Raw genomic sequence first — 16,085 nt, 5'->3', positions numbered from 1 at the left:
CTTGATGCACACCCAACCCCATTGGGAACTCCTCTACAAGTCCAAATACTGTTAGTATTTGTGCCATTGGGTCCTTGTACATAGTCTACACTAATTCTGTCAGTGTTTCTGGGACTTCAGTACACTGCAGGACTGCCCAAATCAGCTTTGTCATAAGCTTTCTCCAAGTATGGGAATGCTCATTTGGACTCTTTCCTCATCTTTAACTTCTTCACTATCTGTCTCACTGCCAACATTGGATTAACCAGGCTACTTCCTGATATGAATCCAAACTGCTCATCTTCTGTCTTACTTTCTGTTTGCCTGTCAGTCATCCTTTCCTGCACTTTCTTGACGTGTAACAGGAGTTTACTACCTCTACACTGCCTGCAGTTGTGAATGTGCAAGCAAAATTACAATATCTCACATCACCACACATGCTTAGACTGCAGTTATATCCCCACTAATCTATGAATAGCAGCAAACTAGTTGAGCTCCACATATAAATTGCACAAACACAAGAAACCAATCAACATCTCAGTCTTCCACTGCATATCCTGATTGTCTGTGACTACAAGTTGTCTGTTTCATGTAAACCAAGTGTTTAACAAACTGTGAGACACTAAGTGCTCTCATCATGGAGCACTGTGACAACACCACCTAACTAGGCTAATGGGAACTAATGTCACTAAGAACCCAAATGTGTACAACTGTACAGCATATGTGCAGAAATCCTTATCAGGAAGTCACAGTTAAAACACTCACGTTCTAGGAGCATTAACCTCACACAAGACTAGACCAACCTAAAAGTACACAAAGTGCAAATGCATACATGCACTTACAAGCAAATAGTCGGCTAAATCCATCCCATCAGGAAACTGACCAACCATGATTTATTCAGTTAAAACAGAATGGAAATAAAAACAAATAAAAAATATTGGATGATCCCATGCAAGTGTAAGTAACCACTCACACACCACATCAAACTTAAAATAGGAAACTTTTGAAATAAATAAATAAAATGTTACAACCCATTACTGTGTAGTAAAAAATACAGCAGAAATACACAAAATACATAATGTGTGTCCATTTACTCCTCACCATGCACCCACAGAACAGGAGTTGAAACCAGTGACTTATCACAGCCCTATAGTCTGTCATAAATAAAAAGTTGCACTTACCTGTAATACCCAGCACCTACCTGGTATATTTAGGGTTCACAGTCTTCTGGAAGTAGTCTTTCTTTACAAACATGACAATCTCAAAATAATTCCTTCAAAAATTTAGCAATGTAGCCAGTATCCGTGTAACAAGGCATGGCTCAACAGGACTGTTTCTCCTTTTACAAGAGAAAAGATTGCAAGAAACTCTCCTCCAGCTTTTCACTCTGACTGTGTGTTCTGAACTGAGCCAAAAATCCTGCAGGAAGTTCAAAGCCTGTCACATCTCCTACAGAGACACACCCCTCCAATAATGGCTTCTGTACCACTTTTCATAAATTGAAATTACAATACTTTAATTGTGAAGTATTGATAGAATGGGAATCTGTCATACCTGAGGAGTGAATCTCTGTCTCCACCACCTCGTTAATGTGAATGGGGACATTTTCACCTCTTTGTAGTGTCTCATTGAGATGAATGGGGAACTTTTTACCTGCCTTCACACCTGCTGTGCCAAAGACGTTTTGTTTCAACAGAAGATTCAAGAGATTAATGAACTCCAACACTCAGCTAAGAATAAGGAGACCATGTTTATAGTAAATCTCTTAAAAACTCAAATAATTTGCCTTTCCTTACCACATAGTGTAACACTTCATACAAATCCTTGTAATAGTTATACAATGTTAGTCAGACTCATACCTCTCAACTACACAGATTTTCACAGAATATCCAGATTATTGCCTCATATTTTTAGACCGTTTCTCATAAAAATTGTGTTTTTTTTTGGCAAATCATTGAGGTTTGAAGTCAGACAGTAATGACAGACATTTGAGTTTCAGACTTCCAACCCTTCAGAACATTCATGCTAATGCAAAAACTGTTATTCTATCACTTTTCTAAGTTTGTAACAGCAGTAGTTTAAAAGTGTCCCTATTTTGTGCATTTGTCCCCCCATTATTTATGGCTTTGTCCAGATCTCTTGCTTTAAGAGGTATGGTCAAAATGTAGTTAATTACATAATTCATAAGAATTGTACTGTATGTGAAGACTGCAATGAAAGCTGACAACAAAATTTAAAGCCCTGTATATGAGCAATGGTGACACCGACTATTTCAGAATACTTTGCAAAACAAATAGCACCAGAATTACCTGATCTAGGGTTCCTAGACCTCATCCATCCATCCATCCATCCATCCATCCATCAAGCACAAGGCCTTCTATAATTATGCAAAGAATCTCCACGGCAATACCCAGATTTGCTCTGAGCTACTGCACAATGGTAACCTCCTATACCATATTGCCAATATATTGGCCAACAGATTCAGTGCCACCTTTAACCCACTCCCCTCCAAGGACCAATCATAATACTAGTAGATTGCCAGGTACCCAGTATTATTTATTTATTTATATGTGTTGACCGGCAGTGTCCGACTGGATGTAGGTCCATTTTCAGCGGAGGCCCGGGGAGAAAAGCTCCACAGTTAAAATAAACAGACAGTAGTTACATTGGATTACATAGCGATTAACAATTTAAATAGCAATTACTTACAACATATTTACAGATGAAGAACATAGTACATCAGTAGACAACTAGAATCTTTATCTGTGAAGTACATAACAGACATTAACAAATGTTAAAATAAGAAGTTCCTGCTGTATACGTACTAGGCTTATGAGCATCTGAGCTTGCTATAATCAAGGTAGTTAGTGGAGTGGAAAGAAAGGTAGTGGTTGGATGGGGTGGGTGATATTAGAGTGGGAGTTGCAAGGGCATAGCCAGCATGTTTTTAGGTGTGCTTTTAGTAAAGTTTTGAAGTGGGTGCATGATGGTACGGAGGTAATTGTGAGTGGGAGGGAGTTCCATAATTTGGCTATGGTGCAAGAGAATAGTGCTTCACCAGCAGAGTTATTGGCTTTAGTGATCTGCAAGTGATTTTTGTTGCTGAATCTTAGTGGTCTGGTGGTGCAATAGGGTTGGAGTAGATTCTGGAGGGATGGGACATTTAGTGGATGGTTTACTAGTTTGTGGGTGAGTGAGAGTTGATACCATTGAAGGAGGTGAGGGAGTTCAAGCCAGCCCAGTTCAGCAAGTGAGAGACAGTGGTGACTACGGTAGGATGCCCCTGTGGCGAATTTGGCAATTTTGTTATAGCAGGTCTCTAGCTTGTTTAGATCGCATTGCCTTAGGTTGGTATATGTTGGAGACGCATAAAGTAGGGTGGAGACAAGGTGGGAATTTGCTACTGAAATCTTTGCTGCTTTGGTGAGAAGGTGCTTCTTTCTGTATAATGCTCCTAGTTTTTTGTGGACTTTTTTATGGTCATGGATATGTGAATGTCAAATTTTAGTTTATTGTCTATTTCCACTCCTAGCAATTTGGTGTGTTCAGTTGGGTATATAGTGGTGTTGTCTTTTGCTGTGATGTTAAAGTGAGAGTTGCTTTGAGTATGTTTGCTGGGTTGGAAGATGAGTAGTTTAGTTTTGTTTGGGTTGAGTATTAATTGGACATCGGATAACCAAGTTTCAACAGAGGAAAAGGCTTCCTGTGTGACTTTTTGCAGTTTGGGTAGGGACTGGGCTGAGCAGATGACAGTCGAGTCATCTGCGTATTGTATGAGTGTGCCGTCTGTGGTGGCAGAGGCTAGATTATTTGTGAAAACAGAGAAGAGTAAGGGTCCAAGGATGGATCCTCGGGGAACCCCTATGGAGACAGGCAGTTGGGGAGATATGTCATTCTGCCATACAATGGATTGTTGGCGGTCAGACAGGAACTCTGAAACCAGTTGGTGACTGATTGTGAGAGGTATAGGTTATTGAGGACAGAGATAAGTTGTTTGTATGGGACCATGTCAAATGCTTTAGATAGGTCTAGGAAAGTAGCAGAGAAGAGATAGCCATTGTTTTTATGCTGAAGGATAGTGTTAGTAAAGGAGAGTAAGGCAATGGTGGTGCTATGGTTTGGTCAGAAACCATGCTGAGTATTGGAAAGGAGGTTGTTAGTAAGGAGGTAGTCTGTGACCTGAGAGTGTATGCATCTCTCTAGTATTTTGGAGAGTGGAGAGAGAATAGCTATGGGGCGGTAACTGGTTAGTTCTGTGGAGGGTCCGCCTTTGTGGAGGGGAATTATATGTGATACTTTCCACAGTGTGGGAACATAACTTTCTGACAGAGATCGGTTAATCAAGATGGATACTGGGTAGGCCAGAGCATCAGCTGCGATTTGTAGATATTCACTTGGGAGGTTGTCTGCTGCTAATTTGGTGGGTTTAAGTTTAGTTAAGAGTTTTTTTATGTTGGAGGTAGGTACAGGAGAAAAAGAGAAGGAAGTGGGGAGATTAGTAGTTGAAGGTGTGGGTTGGAGGGGAAGGGGGTTGTGTTGTTTAGCTAGTGATAGTATGGTTTGTGTGAAGTGTGTGTTGAATGAGGTAGCAATATTTTCTGAGGAGTGAGGGATGTTAGGAGGAGAGGTACTGATGGAGGGGTACTGACTTTACCTGGGTGGAGGATGGAGTTTATGGAGGACCAGAATTGTTTGAGGCTGTGTTCGGAGGAGTCTAGGGCAGACTGGTAGTATTGGAATTTGTCCTGTTTTATTATCTTTTTAACTCTATTGCGTAGTTCTAGGAATTTCTGTCTAGTTGAGGGGGGTCTTGGTTTTGCGCCAGTGCTCCCAGGCTTTATCCCTGTTTTTCATTTCTGACTTAGTGGTCTTCTGTAGCCATGGAGAGGGTTGTGCTTTGATTCTGGAAAGTCTTATGGGGGCATGGTAATTAAGGATGTCAGGAAGGTAATATTAAAAAATTCAACTGCATCAAGACTGAGGTACTTTAGAGGATGCCAGTTACATTCTTTGAGGGATGAGATGAATGTGAGTGGGTTAAAGTTTATTTTTTTACGTAACTGACGGTAGACCACAGGTTTAGCTTGGTATATGTATTTTTTCAGTAGGAATGTTGGGGAGTGATGACTGAGGCTATCTGATAAGCAGCCTGTTATACATGACTGGGGGCTCTTACTGACTAGTATCCGATCCAGGGTAGTATGCTTGCTGGAGTTTTTATTTATCCTGGTTGGTGACTGGACTAGTTGGGTGAAGCCATGAAGGTTTACATGATGGGTTGGATGGTTGCCAGAACAGGATTGCCAGTCAATACTGAAATCACCTAAAATGGATTCTTGGGGGAGATGGTGGGTAGACCAGCTGAGGAGGTTTTCTAGTGGAGGGATGTTTTGGCCAGGTGGGAAGTAGCATCCAATTATGTTGATGGTTTTGTTTTGGTTTATTTTGAGCTTGGTATATATTATTTCTTTATTGCCTATTTGTGGAGCTGATGATTTTAAGATCTGGATGTTTAGATGCTGTTTAAATATTATAGCTACACCGCCTCCTTTCTTGTTTAGCCGGTCTACTCTTAGTATGCCATAACCTGTAGGGAGTATTTGCTCACTGGTAATGTGAGGTTTTAGCCAGGTTTCTGTCAGGATGACCATATCTGGGGAGTACAAGTCTATGGTGGCATGGAGTTCATGCACTTTGTTGGATATACTTCTAATATTTAGGCTTAGTAGAAGGAAGTCATTTGGCTTTCTATTGGCTGTAATATGGGAGAAGTTGTGGTTTCTAGTCTGATTATGAGGATTGGGGTTGGAGATGGTAGGGCCAGGGCTGGGGTGGATATCTCCACTTAGGGCTAGTTTTGATATGCATGAGGTTATTAGTTTTCTCAGTTTTTGAATGGGTTTGTTTATAGAAACTTTATGATTGTGCTCTTTGGGTAATAGGTATGGTGGGAGGGTTACTATGTTAAGTTGTAGGGATGCTTTATGTTTGAGAAATATAGTTGGTAGAATATGTGGGGGGTGCATAGGGATGGTTCTTGAGTTGGTGGGAGGGGAGCTGAGTGAGGGTGAGACATGAGTGGTGGTGTGAGTAGTAGTACAGTGGTAGTGGTTGAGTGCGGGAATGATAGAGCTTTGGTAAGATGTAAGATATGCAAGGAGAGTGCATGCAGTGAGCATAGGTAAGGTATGCTTGTACATGTTAGTTGAGGAGGTGTGATAATAGTGGGAAGATGGAGGAGGTAGTGTTGGGTTAGCACTGTGGTTGGCTACTGGAAAGATGGGAGGGGTTTGTGAGTGTAATAAAGGTGGAACCACTGAGAGTGAGAGGTAATAGGGGGCAGGGTGGGGAGCGAAGCGGGTAGAGACCCTGTTAGTTGCTCTTATAAGGGGGCTGGAAACAATCAGGTAACATAGTTAACTGATGAATGAACATATGATAGTGACAAGAGTGGTTGTAGTTTTAAAAATGATGCCTGCCACAGGTAATATTTATTAACTTTGGGATTGTCTTAAGGTAATAAACAGGGAAGGGGAATGGAGAACAAGGGTGTGAGCAGGCAGTTCTTTGTGCTGCTGCTAATGAGCCAAAGCAAAGACAAGTTAGTGTTTAAGAAACAATCACAACTGACCAAGGACTGCTCTGAAACTGTAAGTCATTTCTTAACCATTTTCAGGTGGAAAAACAGGATAACCTTGTATCAGTAGGCCACTGTGGTCTCAGTTTAAATTAACAAACACACAGTATTGATCAGATTATGGATACTATCTGCTAACAGAAGAGAATAAGAGAGAAAGTGGAAGATGAGTGTGTGTGTGTGTGTGTGGGGGGGGGGGTGCTTACAAGCCAAATCAGTGTGCTCTCCAGGGGAAAATGAATATTGGCTCAAACAGGTAGACACATACTCAAAGTTAACTGTAGCTGTTTGCAGGCAGTTCAGACCCGGACTGCGCTTTTCTTATAAGAATGATAAAGGTGGTACCACAGTTGAATACTTAAGAGTGGTGTTAGGTCTAGAAAAGAAGAGTACAGAGAGGAGTAAGCACTTTTGAGATGGTAAAGATAGATTATAAAGATTACAAAAAACAAACTGAGCAAATAGCTACTGTATGCAGGAAAATGTCTTGAACCAACTATTAATATATGCAGATACTGAGCTGATTACTGCTGCACAGGTTAAAACAGCACTATCCAAGGCCAAGAATACAGCTTCTATGGGACCTGACAGTACCCCCGGCTGTGTTCTACATGAACTACAGAGTGAACTGGCACCTCGCCTGTGTGCCCTGTTCAATCACAGCCTCACCTCAGGCTTTGTCACTACCAAATGACGCACTGATACAGTCATCCCTCTCCACAAAGGAGGAGCAACTACAGACCCTGGGAACTATCGCCCCGTTAGCTTGACAAGTCTGATATGCAAGGCTATGGAATGCATCATCATGGGCCTAATAAATAAGGATATAGGGAATCTCCAAACTCTGGATCCCACACAGTTTGGTTTTGTGAAGGGTAGATCATGCTTGCTCAACTTGGTCGACTTCTTTGAGTCAGTCACCAGAGCTGTTGATGAAGACAAGGTGGTTCATACAGCCTACCTTGATCTGGCCAAGGCCTTTGATACCATTCTCAACTCAGGAATCATAGAAAAACTCACTAAGCCAGGCATCAACCCCTATATCACTAGGTGTGTTGCAAACAGGCTCACAGATAGAACTCACAGTGTGAAAGTAGCTGACTCTAAGTCAGACTGCCGACCAGTCATGAGTGGAGTCCCACAGGGATCAGTCCTGGGTCCTCCCCTGTTTGGTATCTACTTCTCAGAAGTCCAGGTCAACATGAAGGGACTCTGACTGACAAAGTTCACAGACAAATGCAAGTTGGGAGCCATTATTAACTCCAAAAGTGATGTTGACATCCTACAGAAAGGCCTCACTGAGACCAATGACTTGTGTCAGAACCATGGCCTTAAGCTCAATGCCAAAAAATGTGCCATCATCCCCTTTGGGAAAACCCAGTTCCCATGAATTATCACATTGATGGTAGTCCACTGAACACAGAAGGCATTATAAGAGATCTGGGAACACAGATTGACAGCAACTTCTCTTTTAACCGCCACATTGGCACTGTGGTCAGAAAGTCCTTCTATGTGGCACATCTCATTACTAAGGGTTTTGCATCCAGGAAGAAAGAGGTCATTATCTCCCTCTAATCTTTCCTCATTAGGCCAATCATCGAGTACAATGCCCCATTTGACATGTACCTCACTAGACACCTGCAACAACTGGAGAGGCTGCAACAGTACCTCACAAAGAGGATCCTAGGCCTTAAACACTTGTACTATATGGACAGACTCAAAAAACTCCAACTATTCTCTGTCTCATATCACCTACTTAGGGGTGATCTCTGCTTGACTTACAAAGCCATGCCTGACTCAGCTCTGTTAGAAATGCTACATCTAAAGAAATCCCAATCCCTCTGCATCACACGCTCTAGAGACCTCAACCTCATTACCGCAATCAACAGAATGTGCTGGAGGTACAGGTTCATAACCCACAGACTGCCCATGCTATGGAATAGACTTCCCATACATGTCAAACAGAGCACCTCACTGGCCTTCTTCAAGAGAAATCTTGTTGAGTGGATGAGAAATAGAAAATTCACCTCGGGGATCACTCCAGTGGCTCTACTTGACACAGGCACTGGGAAATAAGGTCAGGTGGCACAATGCCAGGGTAATCCTATGGACTAGGCTTGTAAAGGCTCCGGGAGCATTAGCCTAGTAACCTCTTTTTCCCATTTTAGACATAGGGTTGGGGTGTCACTTTAACAGTGACAATCATCTGTGACATAAAAAGGACATGTTGGTGGCACAGAGACTACAGAGACTACCTCTTCTCTGGAACAGACTTCCCGTCTATGTGCAGCAGGGTTCTTCCCTAACCCAATTCAAATGTAAATGGATGAGGAATCAGAAATTTACCCCTGGTCTGGCACCTATGTCTCTAACAGACAGAAGCAGCATAGAAATGCTAGACCACCAAGCTAAATACTTCTTATACCCCTTAAAATAGCTCAGGGTCATTAGCCAAGTATACATCTATGAACCTATTACAACATGGATTGTTAGTATTATTATTATTCATGTTATTATTCATATTATTATTATTATTATTATTATTACAGTTTGATGACCGGGATAGTCCACTGGGCCTGGAACAGACTGTTTTCAGTGGAGGCCCGGGGTGAAAAGCTCCATAGGATACAGACAATTATATAACAGTTATACAATGTAAGTAATAAAACATACAGATATATATATATATATATATATATATATATATATATATATATATATACATATATATACAATTTGTTAAAAATATATGATATTTCTAATCCTAGTGAATGATTTACAGAGTGAGATTCATATACTCTAAACATATAAAATATAGGCATTTCAGATGAAAAGGCATGTAAACATTTATGTGCAGTTAAAACAACATTTTTCTTTCTTGAAAATATGAGCAGTGGACATTGAGAAGAGGGGTTGGGAAAGTTTAAGAGGTATACAGTAGGAAAGAAAGTAGAGGTAAAGAGTACGAGAGCATGGTTGAGGTAGATAGTGCAAGGGAGAAGGAGTAAGTTTATGTGGTAGGGGTACAGGGACATTCCCACTTTGAAATGAGGTGAGACTGGAGAAGAGTTTTGAAGTTTGAGTGGCTATGAGTACTTCAAAGAGTGGTAAGAAGGGAATTCCAGAGTTTAGCTAGGGAGCAGGATAATAGTAGGTGGCCAGGGGGTCGATGTGGCTTATAAATGTTTAGAAGATTGTGGTTTTATGACCTAAGAGATTGGTTGGGAATGTAGGGGGTTAAAGAGGTGGACAGAGAAGGACATCTAGAGTGTTTGAATATGAGCTTGTGAGCAATGGTGAGTTTAAGGAGTTTGAAGTAGTTAGGAATTTCAAGCCATTTCAGAGAGTAGAGAGAGAGAGAGAGACAATGATGTGATGAGTTTCTGTTGTTGGTGGCAAACTTGGAGATTTTTATTTTAGCAGGCTCCAAATTGACCTGTAAGCCTAGCTGAAGATTAGTGAATAGGGGGAGCACCATACATAAGAGAGGGAAGAAGGTAAGTAGAGGTAACAGTATGTCTGGTGGAGGGGGGTAAGGTAACGACTGTGTCTATACAGGAGAGCTAATTTTTGGTGATTTTTTTTTATGTTAGTTTGGATATGGATGTCAAATTTTAGGTTTTCATCAATTATGACACAGAGCAGTTTGGTCTGTGATACTATTTCTATTGGGCTGTTGTTCTGAGCAGTCACTATAAAACAGTCTTTGTCTAAACAGGTGTTTTTGGATGGGGAAGAAGATCATTAACTTTGTTTTACTGGCATTTAAGGTGAGGTGATTATTATGCATCCATAACTCGATATTAGAGAAGGCTAACTGAGTTTTGTGAAGTAGGTCGGAGGGGGTATCTGCTGTACAAATAATGGTCGAATCATCAGCATACTGAATTAATGCGGCATCAGAGAGAGACTGGTGGAAGTTATTAGTGAAGATGTTAAAGTGGAGGGGGCCTAGGGCAGAACCCTGGGGAACTCCGGTATGGGTGTGTAGAAAGGAAGAGGGTGAATTTTTCCATTTGATGGCTTGCTGTCTTTCAGAGAGGGGGCCTAGGGCAGAACCCTGGGGAACTCCGGTATGGGTGTGTAGAAAGGAAGAGGGTGAATTTTTCCATTTGATGGCTTGCTGTCTTTCAGTGAGGTAAGCTAGTGAACAAGGTTATGGTAGGAAGAGAGAGTTTGAGAGAGGAGAGTTGGGATAGTAGTAAGGGGTGGGAAATGGTATCAAAGGCTTTGGACAGGTCAAGGAACAGAGTAGAAACTATTTTGCCTGAGTCAAGAGCAAGGTTTATGCAGTCTAGAAAGGATAGAAAGGTAGTGATGGTACTATGTCCAGGACAGAAACCGTGTTGTGTTGGGGTCAGTAGGTTGTTTTACATCAGACAGGGCATCATTTGGGATTGAATACATTTCTCCATGACTTTTGTGAGTGGGGATAAGATGGCTATGAGCCAAAAGTTGGAGGTGTCAGTGTTTTTGCCTCCTTTATGGAGTGGAATACTTGTCTACATAGTGAGGGGACGTATGATTCTAGTATTGATCGATTAATTAAGATGGAGATGGGATAGGCGATGCTGTCATCAGACAATTTGAGGAAAGTTGTGGGTAGGTTATCTGGTGCAGGGGAACGTGGTTTGAGTTGAAGGAGGAGCTTCTTTGTTTTGTTAATAGAGACAGGAGAGAAACTAAAAGTAGGAATAAGGGTAGTTGGAATGTGTGGAGATGTAGAGGGTTTGGTTGGGGATGGAGTTTGAGTGTGGTAAGAGAAGCTGGTAGTAAGTTTAGCTATGGATTCTATAAAGAAGTTGTTGAAGTTACAGGCATTCTCTAGATCAGTAAGGTTTAGGTTAGGGGATGAGTTATCTTTACTGCCTGGGTGGAGAAGGGAGGAGATAGAGTCCCAGAATTTTCTTGGGTTGGATAAGTTTTCTGATTGAAGTTTACTGTAGTATGGTTTTCGGGCCCTGATTATTAACTTTTTTACAGTGTTACAGAGTTGTTTGAATTCTGTTAGGACATGGGGGTCATTTATTTTTATGCTAACATTTCCACTTTTTGTCTATTTGGTGCATGATTTGTTTAGTTTCTTTGGTTAACCAAGGGGAGGACGAAGTTTTAACTCTTTTAGTTTTTAGTAGAGCAAGGCTGTTAAGAAGGTTTTATTAAAGTAATCAAAGGCATTGTCAAGAAGCATAGTTTTTAAGGGTGACCAGTTGGTTACTTTTAGGCAGTCTATGAATATTTCTGGGTTGAAATTGGAGAAGTTCCGAGATTCTACATAGTGGTGTTGCTTTTGAGGGGGAGAGGAGTGATGGTCAGTGAATGCAGGTAGGTGATTGCTGAGAGAGTCAGGAAAGGTGCCAGTGTCTGCGATAAGGTTTGGATGAGACATTAAGATCCAGTCAATGATGGTACCCGTGGTTCCACCTTTATTTGGCCTGGTAGGAGAGTTTATTAATTGGGTATAATTGTAGAGGTTGAATAAAATACCAGAAATAAATGCCAGCTCAAAATCCACAATTTATTGCTAACACTTTCATTCGCTCACAATGAAGGAACTTCTTCAGACCCTATAATTGTAGAAGTTGATATTTAGGGAGGAGGATTCAGAGTTTATCATGGAACAGTTTATGTTTACGTCACCCATAATAACTGTTTCTTTTTTGATATGAGATGAAAACCAGGAAAATATGTCTTCAAGTATAGGGATGTTGTTGTCTGCAGGAATACAGAGGGCAGCAATGCATATGGATTTGTGTTTATTGAGTTTAAGGAGGGCAATACAGAGTTCAGAATTGGAAAATTTAGGAATGTGATTGTTGTAAGGATTAACAGTGTAGGAGGAGGAGTAGAGTATAGCTACTCTGCCACCTTTTTTGTTGGGTCTGTCACAGCATAGCATTTGGTAACCTGGTGGGAGAATTTCATCATTTTATGTATTAGATTTAAGCCAGGTCCTGTGATGGCAACAATATTAGGTTGGTTATGGGACAGCCATGCGTGGAGGTTGGGAATTTTATTAATGAGGCTTTGGGCATTGATTGTAATAAAACAAAAAGTTTTGGGAGTGGGGAAATGTGGTAGATGGGGATGAGAGTTGTGTGTAACATTGGTAGGGCCAGGGTTGGGGTGGATGTCCCCGGAAAGAGACAGTGAGAGCTTGCCTAGTTTGAGTCTAATATAGTTTGTTAAAGAGGGTGATTATAGGTGATGATGAATGGTGTATTTGGATGGGTGTGGAGGGTGAGGGAGAAGAGGAAGGGGTGGGATATATATTACATAATGTGTTGATATATTTGTTGTGTACATTTGTGTATATATGATATATATATCTGTGTACTGATATATATGTATTATACAGTGTGTTGATATATACAATTTGAGTTCCAGCTATTGGTTGGAATGCTTTGTAGGGTTAAGTGAGTAATAGAGCAAATGTTGCTATTTTCTCTAAAGCATTTACATGTGGCTTCTTTACTTGTGTTTTATCAGAGCTAACTTGAAATTTTTTAACAATGATAAGGATCTAATTTCAGCTGATTTTGATTCCATGTGACAGGACTTAGTAGAAGGCTTTTTCATCTACTATTGTTTAAAGCATTGGTATACATGGCTAAGAGTGTCCTCTTGGGAACTCCTCAGGGAGTAAGCTTCTTCTTTTAGTATTAGTTTTCCCATAGGCAGCAACCCATCATCCATCCTCAACTCCTTTTCTCATTTTGCACATGGGGTAGGGGTGTCACTTCTGCTGTGACAATCATCTCAAGCCAAGGTTTACAGTGCTGGGTGGCTAGCCATGCCATGGGGGGCAGTAAGCATTTTCCATAATTTTAAATATGTGTATATTTAAAAAGAAATTTGTCCTATTTGTTACATGGAGCACTTTAGTTCCTTACTAAGGTTACAGTAATGGGTATGTGAGTCAACTAGTACTGCAGACCTGAAAATCCTGCTTTCATTTATTGGATTCTATGACTGGAAAGTAAGTAACTGAAGTCCATACACAAGCTTAGGGAGCATCAAAAAGAACAAGACTCATACCACCGTGGAACTATAGTGCTAACTCCAAAGATGGCTGGGAAAGATACGTTGGTGCTTTCGGCAGCAGGCATCAGTACTGATGGTGACTGACACCCTACAGATACCTCTAATGATGAAAATGGAAAACCAAACACAGAAATAATGCAACTTAAGAAAGAAATCTCTCTCCTAAATGGCATTGGTCTGAATGTGGGCAACATGCTTGGGTCAGGCATCTTTGTTTCCCCAAAACGGGTCTTAATATACAGTGCTTCCTCTAAACTGTCCTTAGTGATCTGGGCACGTGGTGGAATTTTCTCTGTAATTGGTGCTCTGTCCTATGCGGAGTTGGGGACCACTATAAAGAAGTCAGAAGATAGCTATGCCTATATTTTGGAGGCTTTGGGTGGGTTCATTGCCTTCATCCACCTGTGGACCTCATTGTTGATCAATGAACTCTCCAGCCAGGCTGTGATTGCAATAACATTCCCAACTGTTTAGTTCAGCCAGCATTCCCTTCCTGCGACCCTCTCTATACTGCATCAAGCTTGATTGCTGCTGCTTGTATCTGTAAGTATCTTTGCTAAGAGCTCTCTCTTTATGTATTTTTTTTAATCTAAATAACTAATGATATTTTAAAGAGGACGTTTAATGAGGGGCTACCAGTGCACCCTATCTAAATAAGTTTATGCCCCCTCTGTGGCCCATACCACATCCTCTACACCAGGATTAAGTAGAGTATTTGTTTCCATGGTTTTCAGTTTTTAATTACTTTTACTATTTACGTCTTCTAGCAGTCATTTTAGGATAATGCCACTAGTCAGATACTCTAAACATAAACTGCACAAACTATTTCACATGCCCTTATTCCCCGATGTTGAAAGTGCATCATTGGCTTTGCTGTTTCTGGTTCATTCTCCAGCATGACATCCACAGCTGTTGTGGATTCCAGTGAATCAAGTGCAGCTTGTCTCCATCAACAGTCATAACCACCATCTATCTTGCAGTGATGGAGTAAAGAGAGAAGTCAAAGTAAGGAGCATGTGTACAACAAACTTCTAAAGGGCATCATTGTAGGAATGCTTAGCAAGTGGCAGTGTAGCACAACTGAAGGTAAGGGGGTTGGAGTGCTGGCCTGAGGGCCTCAGTCTGACTTGTCAACTCCCATTGCCTTGGCCTTTTCTTGCAGTTAAGGGTAAGCTTGCTGGTTCTGTGTCAGCAGAGTCATGTGATTCAAGATGCAATGAGGAAGCTCCTTTGTGAACTTCACTGCCAGGAGAGAGTCCATGTTTACAGCTGTGGCTTACATCATTTTTCACACATGCTTGAAAGGATTACACAAGTAGTGACTGAACCCTCAGGACCTGGTTAATATCCTAGGAACACACACACAGACACACACAGACACACACACACACACACACACACACACACACACACACACACACACACACACACACACACACACACACACACACACACACTTCTCATTCATTTTTTGCCTGGTGTAATCTAGTTATACGGTATGAGATTCTACAGAAATAAAATTCAGCAGCCTCCACTGAAACACAAGCAGATAGATAACGCAACATTAGGCACTAACCATGAACTAGGCAGGAAATAAGTTACCAGCCAGCAACTAGTAGTTTATGGAGAGAATCTTGGCCAATATCTAATAAGTGCTAGTGTGAACTTAGCAACAGATGGTGTAAATGCAAATGGAAACAGGTGACACCCTAGTGAAGGAAGTCCTAGTAATCAATACAGGGTACAAAAAGAAAAGAAGATGGAAGACACTATAACAGGGTGGCCTAATGGTTAAGGTGTTTGCCTTACAAACACAAGGTGCAGGGTTTGAGTCTCACAAGGGATAATTGGCTAGGCTTAAAATGGCTTGCAAGGCCAGTTAGCTTAGTACTAATCTATGAACCTATGAACAAATCTTAAAAGACAGAAGAATGGCTAGAGAATGGAAAGCCTCAGTGGAATAAAAAAAAAAAAAAAAAAAAAAAAAAAAACACCTCTGATGAGGTCTCTAATGTATAACTGCAAATGTGACACCAGAAAAAATAACCCTGTAATGAGGAATATTTTTGGTGACAGTTATTGGAGCAAATAATACAGGTAAAACAGCATACAAACAGCTCTTGAAAGAGGCAAAGGAACTATTCACAAACGTTAAAAATGAATAAAATGTTTTTTCACCTGTATACCCCTTCTCATTCTATGTTAAGTCTAGTACGTACTCAGGCAGACCTGCTGAACAATGTGCAGGGTTTGATTCTCACACAGAGTAAATAGCTAGGCTTAAAATGGCCCACAAGGATAGTTATCTTAGTACTCATCTATGAAGGTAAGACACCAAGTGAAAGGACCACCACGATTATGCAGCAAAAAATCTTTTTTATTGAATACAAAGAGAGATGAGCGCTTTCACGTACGGACTGTACGC

The 16,085-nt window shown here is 41.0% G+C and overlaps 1 protein-coding gene across 5 annotated transcripts in view; it reads right to left on the bottom strand.

The window, feature by feature from the left end:
• Positions 1–16,085, bottom strand: part of SHISAL1 (shisa like 1) — a 2,302,250-nt gene that overhangs the window by 1,245,156 nt on the left and 1,041,009 nt on the right. The window lies entirely within an intron of this gene.

Source organism: Protopterus annectens, chromosome 11.part0 (genome assembly GCF_019279795.1).
Source record: "Protopterus annectens isolate FY-2018-M chromosome 11.part0, PAN1.0, whole genome shotgun sequence".
Classification (NCBI taxonomy): Eukaryota; Metazoa; Chordata; order Ceratodontiformes; family Protopteridae; genus Protopterus; species Protopterus annectens.
This window is presented reverse-complemented; position numbering and strand designations above follow the sequence as displayed.